General features: G+C 42.0%; 1 non-coding gene across 1 annotated transcript; it reads right to left on the reverse strand.

Annotated features, from left to right (window-relative positions):
• Positions 1-7923: 7923 nt before the first annotated feature.
• Positions 7924-8061, reverse strand: LOC119944339. Its single transcript, XR_005455828.1, has one exon. It is a non-coding gene; the product is annotated as a small nucleolar RNA SNORA7 (small nucleolar RNA).
• Between the last annotated feature and the right edge of the window lie 222 nt (positions 8062-8283).

The raw sequence follows: 8283 nt of genomic DNA on the forward strand, positions 1-8283 counted from the left end.
TCTCTTTAGTTTATAATCTAGATGGGGAGACAGATATTATTATAAATAAATAAATAAATAACATATATAATTATTTCTCCTCCCTGGGGCACCAGTTCTCTCTCCTGTCACTCCCTTGTTCATTAATATAATTATGATCATTATTTCTGTTGTTATTACCATACTTGTTACACACTTTGTATCAAGTTAATCAATTGGATACAGACTTTGTCCCATTTGGGACTCGCATTCTTAGTAGGAGGGAAAACAGGTGTTTAATAACATTCTTGTAGTTGAGGAAACTGAGTCACAGACAAGTTAAATGACTTGCCCAAGGTCACACAGCAAGCCATTGGTAAGGCAGGATTAGAACCCAGATCCTCTGACTCCCATCTGTAAAATGGGGATTAAGACCGTGAGTTCTTTGTGGGACAGGGACTGTGCCAACCTATCTTATATCTAACTGAGTGCTTAGTACAGTGCCTGGCATGTAGTAAGCACTTCATAAATACCATTTTTTTAAAAGGAAACCATATAGGGATTCAGTAAAACAAAGTCTCAGACAGTGCTGCACCCCAGTTGAGAATTTGGAGTCAATTTCTGGTCTATGAGAAAGAGGCACTGTAATAATAAACGAGTGGTCTTTTTTAAGCAGAAGCTTTGTAAGTATTGTGAGGCCTGAAGGCAAAAATGAAAACAGCATGAGGCACTGAAAAGATGATCTATGGCAGCCCAACAAAGGACAGCCTTCATATGTCCAAAATGAGGTCAGGACCATGAGTTTTGCGGTGGCCTTTCCTGTCACACTCACAAATATAGGTGAATTTCACTGCCAGTGTCTATTCCCTGAATCAAAAAGGCAAGGATACAAATATACATGTACACATTTATATGTGCCCTGGCTTTGATTAGGATTCAAACAAATAGATTCTTTCCTGAGTTCTTGGACAACAACAGTAACCACAAAAAACCATACTGGAAATGTGTTCCAGGCACCTCTCCAGTCCATACTTCTCTCTGCTTTCCTGATATTTTTCAGAAAAATAATTATGTGTACATCCACCTACTCCCCAAAGACTCCTCCTGCGGTTGTCCATCCATCTCTGCATCAAACAGAGATTCCTTAGCATCGGGATTAAGGCACTTAACCAGCTCTTTCCCACCTACCTATCCTTGCTGCTCTCCCACTACAACCCAGCTCAATTTCACTCCTCTAATACCAACTGTGCCATTTTCTGATCTCTTTACTCCTTGGCCCTTTCCTCTCACCCACCTCCTGCTTGAAATTCGTTCCCCTGCCTGAAACTCCCTCCTCCTTCACACTCAACATATAACCAGACTCCCCATCCTAAAAGTCTTACTAAATGCACATCTCCTCCAGGAAGCCTTCCTTGGCTAATCACTCCTCTCCCCATCCAAAATCACTTTTCTTCTGCAACATCTATCCTGTTGAGTTTGTACTTGCCTAGGCACTTAGACTTTCCCCACACCCACAGAATGTTATGAGTGCTTACTGTGGGCAGAGCACTGTACTAAGCGCTTGGGAAGTACAAATCAGCATTATAGAGAGACGGTCCCTACCCAACAACGGGCTATGTCACAACAGCCTACTTCAAGAGCCTATTACAGTGCTCTGCACCCTGCAGGCATCCAGTACTCCGCACATTGAGGAAACCTATTACTGTGCTCTGCCCACAACAGGTGTCCAGTGCAGCAGTCTGGACACAACAGGGAGCGGTGTGGTCTAGTGGTTAGAGCATGGGGCTGGGAATCCAAAGGACCTGAGATCTAATCCCAGCTCTACCACTTGTCCTCTGTGTGATCTAGTAAGTGCTTAACAAATGCCATCATTATTCTTATTTGTCTCACCTACCTGTAATTAATTTTAATATCTGTCTCCCCGGGTAGATTGTAAACTCCTAGTGGAAAGAGCATAGGCTTGGGAGTCAAATAACCTGGATTCTAATCCCTGCTCTAACACGGTCTGCTGTGGGACCTACAGCGTGTCACTTAACTTCTCTGCACCATAGTTACCTCATCTGTAAACTGAGGATAATGACAGTGAGCTCCATGTGGGACATGGATTTTATCTAACCGGATTAGGTTGTATTTATCCCAGCTCTTGGTATACAGCCTGGCACATATTAAGCACCATTTTTAAAAATTTACCTTATTGTACTCTCCCAAGCACATAGTGCAGTGCACTGCACACAGCAAACACTGCATAAATCCTATTGATTGGCTGATCGAGTTTCTCAGTCATCTATTTCCCCATGAAAATCTGGATCTACCTGAGAGGAATTCCCTTCCTCCATGTTCTTTCACTCCTTTCTTGGATAGGTTATCATGTTAAACCCAATGCTCTGCTTAACCTCCAGGTTCCCCTTCTCTTTTGTAGCTACAAACTAGATTGTATCTATCTCCATGTAAGCATCAAACAGAAACTTCTGACCATCTGCATTAAAGCATTCAATCACCTTGTCCCCTCTTGCCTCACTTCGCTGCTCTCCTACTATAACCCAGCCTTAGCTCCTCTAATGTCAACCTACTCACCTTACCTTGATCTTGTCTGTCTCACCAATGACCTCTCGTCCACATCCTGCCACTGGCCTGGAACATATCTGGCCTTTTCCATATCCAACCGACAATCACCCTTCTCCACCTTCAAAGCCTTGTTGTAGGCACATATCCACCAAAGGGCCTTCACTGACTAAGTCAAAAAAACTCTATGGATACGCTACCAGAACGATTGCAGTTGGAGGTGGGGAATTCTGGGAGAGCTGTGTCCTTGGAATCGCTATGGGTCGGAGATGACTCAACAGCATAAGACGAGACAAGATTTTTCATCCAGTAATTTAGGCTGACTCTTCTTGAACCAATTGATGTTTTCCATTTCCATAACTTCCCATGTCATCCACAGGGAGAGAGATGTAGGAGGAGAGCCCACCTCTAGGCTAAGGAAAGCCCATTGAAGGGAAGAGGATTTTTAAAGTGCCAACTCTATCCCTGCTACTACTGCTCACCAGTATTTGAGAAATTATTGAAGAAATTTCCTCCCAATCCCAAATCCCACCCCTCTCCTTGAGCTCCCCCAAATTCCCTAGATAAGGAAACTCGATCCATTGAAGATGGGCCCATCCATCATTTTGTCCTCCTTGAAATATCAATAAATCAAAATTTCAAAGAATCCTCTCTCTCAGGATGTTGAAGAAACATGATCCCAAGGGAAATTAATACTCTTTTCCAAACTCACCCTTTATTTGTCTTTTCTCCCTGTCTGTTGCTATTATCTATGAAAGGCGTTTAAGCAAAACCTAATCAGAAATTCAGTCTGAGGTTTTAGTTAATGTAAAAATAGATTTTCTGGGAAGTTAATTAAAAAGGAGGTGTTGCAGAAAAAGGAGATTAAAAAAAGAATAGTTCAAAAAGAAAGTGGTTGTTAGGTAAGCTGTTTGGTGGTGTTTCTGTTTCCCAGAAAGGTAGAGGGCAACTGTGACATGAACTTTGGATACTTTATTATGATTTTCTTTGTGACTTATAGCTGATTCTGGGCCTTTATTGATGGGAAAGGTGTGATGTTCATTCATTTGTTTATTCATTCATTCATTCACATTCATATTTACTGAGTGCCCACCTTTGCAGAGCACTGTTAGATCCTGGGGAACATTCAATAAAAATAAAAGATACTGGCTTCAAGGGGGCTTACAGACAAATGGAGGGACAGGCAGACCAACACAGTATTCACATGGAAGGAGTGGGAATAAAATCAAGGGAAAAATGGAAAAAATGGGTCCAATTTGTAACAGCCAAAGGATGGAAAAAAATGAATTTTAGAACCTTTATGAAGGGAATAAATTAGTTGATTTATATAATAATAATAATAGTATTTGTTAAGCACTTACTATGTGCCAAACACCGTTCTAAGTACTGGGGTAGACACAAGGTAATCAGGTTGTCCCATGTGGGGCTCACAGTCTTAATCCTCATTTTACAGATGGAGTAACTGAGGCACAGATAAATTAAGTGATTTGTCGAAGATCACACGGCAGAAAATATCAGTTCATCAGGGAAGCAGCATGGCCTAGTGGAAAGAGCATGGTCCTGGGAGTCAGAGGACCTGAGGTCTAATCCTAGCTTCACCAGTTGCCTGCTCTATGACCTTGGGCAAATCACCTAACTTGTCTGTGCCTCATTTTCTTCATCAGGAAAATAAGGATTAAATCCTACTCCTGCTGGTTTAGACTGTGCCCATGAGGCACATGAATATCTTGTATAACCCATAAGGCACATGAATATCTTGTATAATAGTAATAATAATGATGACATTTATTAAGGGCTTACTAAGTGCAAAGCACTGTCCTAAGCGTTAGGGAGGTTACAAGGTGATCAGGTTGTCCCATGGGGGGTTTACAGTTTTAATCATGAGAAGCAGCATTGCTCAGTGGAAAGAGCCCGGGCTTTGGAGTCAGAGGTCAGGGGTTTAAATCCCGGCTCCGCCAACTGTCAGCTGTGTGACTTTGGGCAAGTCACTTAACTTCTCTGGGCCTCAGTGACCTCATCTGTAAAATGGAGATTAAGACTGTGAACCCCCGTGGGACAACCTGATCGCCTTGTAACCTCCCCAATGCTTAGAACAGTGCTTTGAACATAGTAAGCACTTAATAAATGCTATCATCATTATCATCATTGTTAATCCCCATTTTACAGATGAGGTAACTGAGGCCCAGAGAAGTGAAGTGACTTGCCCAAAGTCACACAGCTGACAAGTGGTGGAGCTGGGATTTGAACCCATGACATCTGACTCCAGAGCCCATGCTCTTTCCACTGCTGTATCTACCACAGTGCTTAGTACAGTGCTTGGCATCTAGTAATTGCTTTAGAAATATTATCATTACTATTATTATTATTATTATTATTATTATAAGGGCTTGAGTGGTTATTATTATTACCAATTGTTAGGGTTTGTGTGGCTGTTGGAATGACATGGCTGGGTCTTTTACCTGAAGGGCTGAGAAAGCCACTCCTAATGTTTGAAAAGAGTAAAATAATGATAATGGTGGTATTTGTTAAGTGCTTACTGTGTGCCCAGGCACTGTTCTAAGTGCTGGATAGTCATGTATGGACTTTATTCAGTAAGCACAATCAGTTCCATGTGTTTTCTTTAGGTCTGCTAGTGGGACAGTGTTTTCTCTGGGAGTGTTTAAAGAGCCAAGGCCTCAGGCTTCTGTGGGTGCAGAGAACTCTGGCTCTCTAATGTACTGAACAGCATGGATAACAACTGTCAGCTTCAGTCTCGTTAAGCTGATTGTCAAATAAGGGAGTTTTGCGACTCTTAAAAGGAGAATCCTTTCTCCCACTGGGACCCAAGGATCGGTATAGGGAAGCAAGTTTCAACTTCATGAACCCTGTAGTTTACCTGGATTCATTAGGCCCCAAAGAGTGAAGAATCAATGTCAGCCTCACACGTGTTCTTTCTGGGATTAGTCTGGTATCATTAGCCCCCAAAGAGTAGAGAACCAAAGTCACTTTCCCATATAACCTTTCCCGGATTTACCTGGCATCATTAGTCCTCAAAGTGTGGAGGAAGCAAAGTCTCTATTTTATGTAACCTTTTCTTGAGGAAACATTGAATTTTGCTGGCAGCTTTCCCAGAGTATTCATTTCACCCTTCAATGGAAATTAAAAACAAACAAACAAACAAAAAAGACTTTCTCCTTTCTTCATGTTCTAGTGACAGACTGAAAAATAAAGAACTTCTTGTCAGTGTTTCCCTTGCAGGGAACAGCCTCTCACATGAGGCAGACCAGCATTCACATATACATTTCAATGCGAAGATGCCAATCATCTCCCTCTCTGGGATAAGAGAAATGGAGGATTCAGAATTCTAGGGTTGTTCGATTATCAGGTGTGTGTTCTCCCTAATCCTTGATTTCAGTTTGCTGTAAGCAGATTGTGCATTGTACTTACTATTTGTTACAGACTGCCGGTTCACTGACTAGGAATGGCAGCTCACTTAAAGCTGTTTTGTAAATACTACTTAGAACATTCTTCATCTTGTAGGATTCATTTTTTCCCTGGGCCAGGAATGAGATCTACCCTAACTTCAATACCTCTCCCAATTCTATTGTCCTAGAAATGTGCTCTGATGTATATACTCTTATCGTTCAACAGATCAAATCTGGCTTCTTAAACATTCACCGGGTTCTCTCTCTCTGGAAACAACCCTGTGAACAGAAATATTTTTATTACTCTTTGCGATGCAGCTAGGGTGGGAGCTATAAAGTTTAGCATTAGTGCTATTTTGCATTCAAAATAATTTCCACTTTAGGAGAAACCTTTTCCTAGATTATATGCATTGTAGTCTTCCAAGTGCTTCGTCTAGTGCCCTGAACACAGAAAATGTTTAATAAATACTATTAATTGATTGGAATGTGTTAGGAACAGCAGTAACAACAACAGTTACTTAGAGAAGCAGCGTGGCTCAGTGGAAAGAGCCCGGGCTTTGGAGTCAGAGGTCATGGGTTCAAATCCTGGCTCCGCCAACTGTCAGCTGTGTGATTTTGGGCAAGTCACTTAACTTCTCTGTGCCTCAGTTGCCTCATCTGTAAAATGGGGATTAAAACTGTGAGCCCCCTTTGGGACAACCTGATCACCTTGTAACCTCCCCAGCACTCAGAACAGTGCTTTACACATAGTAAGCACTTAACAAATACCATTATTATTATTAGGAAACCCAAAGACCTCAGACTCTGATCTGAATGTAGACTTTTCAAAAAAGCATCATTTTTCAGAGGAATAGTGTTTCAATAATAGAGTCTAGAACCAGGGATATATTTTTCTTTCCCCCCCAATGCATGCATGTATATTTGTGTCTTGAACAGCCACAATAACATGTACTGTGTCCAGCACACTGCATCAGGCACTTGGGATCATAGAGCAGAAGTGAAAGACACGGCCCTGCCATTAAAGAGTTTGAAATCTAATGAGTCCTAGCGAAGCAGCATAGATATCAGAGAAGGATGCTTTGCTAAGAGTGTGAGCAAGAGTTGGAAGCAGAATCCACAGAATCTTGCATAGAAATTACTCAGCCAGATTATTTAATACCTGAGATTTTTGAAAGTTGGGAAGAAAAAAAAGCAAGTTTCTAATGAAGTGCAGGGGACAGCCCAAGAGAGAGCAAAGCCTGCACTTTGGTCTGACCTACTGCAGCAGATCGAGGATGATGTGACAGTAGTAATAATGATAAAAGTAGTTGTAGTAGCAATAGTAATACTGGAAATAGCATTAGTATTAATAATAAGTAAAAAAATTATGACACTTGTGAAGCACTTTACTAAGTGCTGGGGTCGATACAAGACACAGTCATACATGGGATTCACAGACCTAAACACCATTTTACAGATGAGGTAACTGAGGCACAGAGAAACAAAGTGACTTGTCCAAGGTCTCATGAGCAGACCAGTGGCATAGCTAGGATTAGAACCCAGTTCCCCTGACTCCCAGGCCTGTGTTCTTTCCACTAGGCCACACTGGTTCCCAGAGGCCACAATGCCTCCTAGTATTAGTGGTAATAGAATTATTACAATTAATGGTAATAGTAGTATTAATAGGAGTAATAGTAGAGGTAGCATTTATTGAGAGCTCATTAGCATTCAGTGCAATGTACTAAGTGCTTTTTATGGTATTTGTTAAGCACTTATTATACACCAGGCACTTTACTAAGTGCTGGGATCTTGTCTTATACTGTCGAGTCATTATTCACCCCTAGTCACGCTGTGGACACATCTCTATCAGAATGCATCTCTCCCAGAATGCCCCATCTCCATCTGTAATCATTCTGGTAATATATCCATAGAGTTTTCTTGGTCAAAATACGGAAGTCAACTTGAGTCTCCGCCCTCAACTCTCTCCCATGTCACTGCTGCCCAGCACAGGTGAGGTTCGACTTGTAGCAGATTGTCTTCCACTTGCTAGTCACTGCCCAGGCTAGGAATGGAATAGATACGCCACTGCTTGTCTCTTCCTCCCATAGTCACGACTGGTAGAGTACTGGAAACTCTCCAGGTGCAACCCTGAGAGGGGAAATGCTGGGATAGATACAAGCTAATCAGGTTGGACACAGTCCATGTCTCAGATGGAACTCAAATCTTAATCCCCATTTTGCAGGTGAGGGTAACAGGCACATAGAATTTAAGTGACTTGCCCAAGGTTACGCAGCAGATGGGTGGTGGATTAAGGTTTGGAAACCAGGTCCTCTGGCTCCCAGACCATGCTCTATCCATTGGCCCATGTTGCCTTTGCTTG

The sequence above is a fragment of the Tachyglossus aculeatus genome, chromosome 22 (genome assembly GCF_015852505.1).
Source record: "Tachyglossus aculeatus isolate mTacAcu1 chromosome 22, mTacAcu1.pri, whole genome shotgun sequence".
NCBI classification, from domain to species: Eukaryota; Metazoa; Chordata; class Mammalia; order Monotremata; family Tachyglossidae; genus Tachyglossus; species Tachyglossus aculeatus.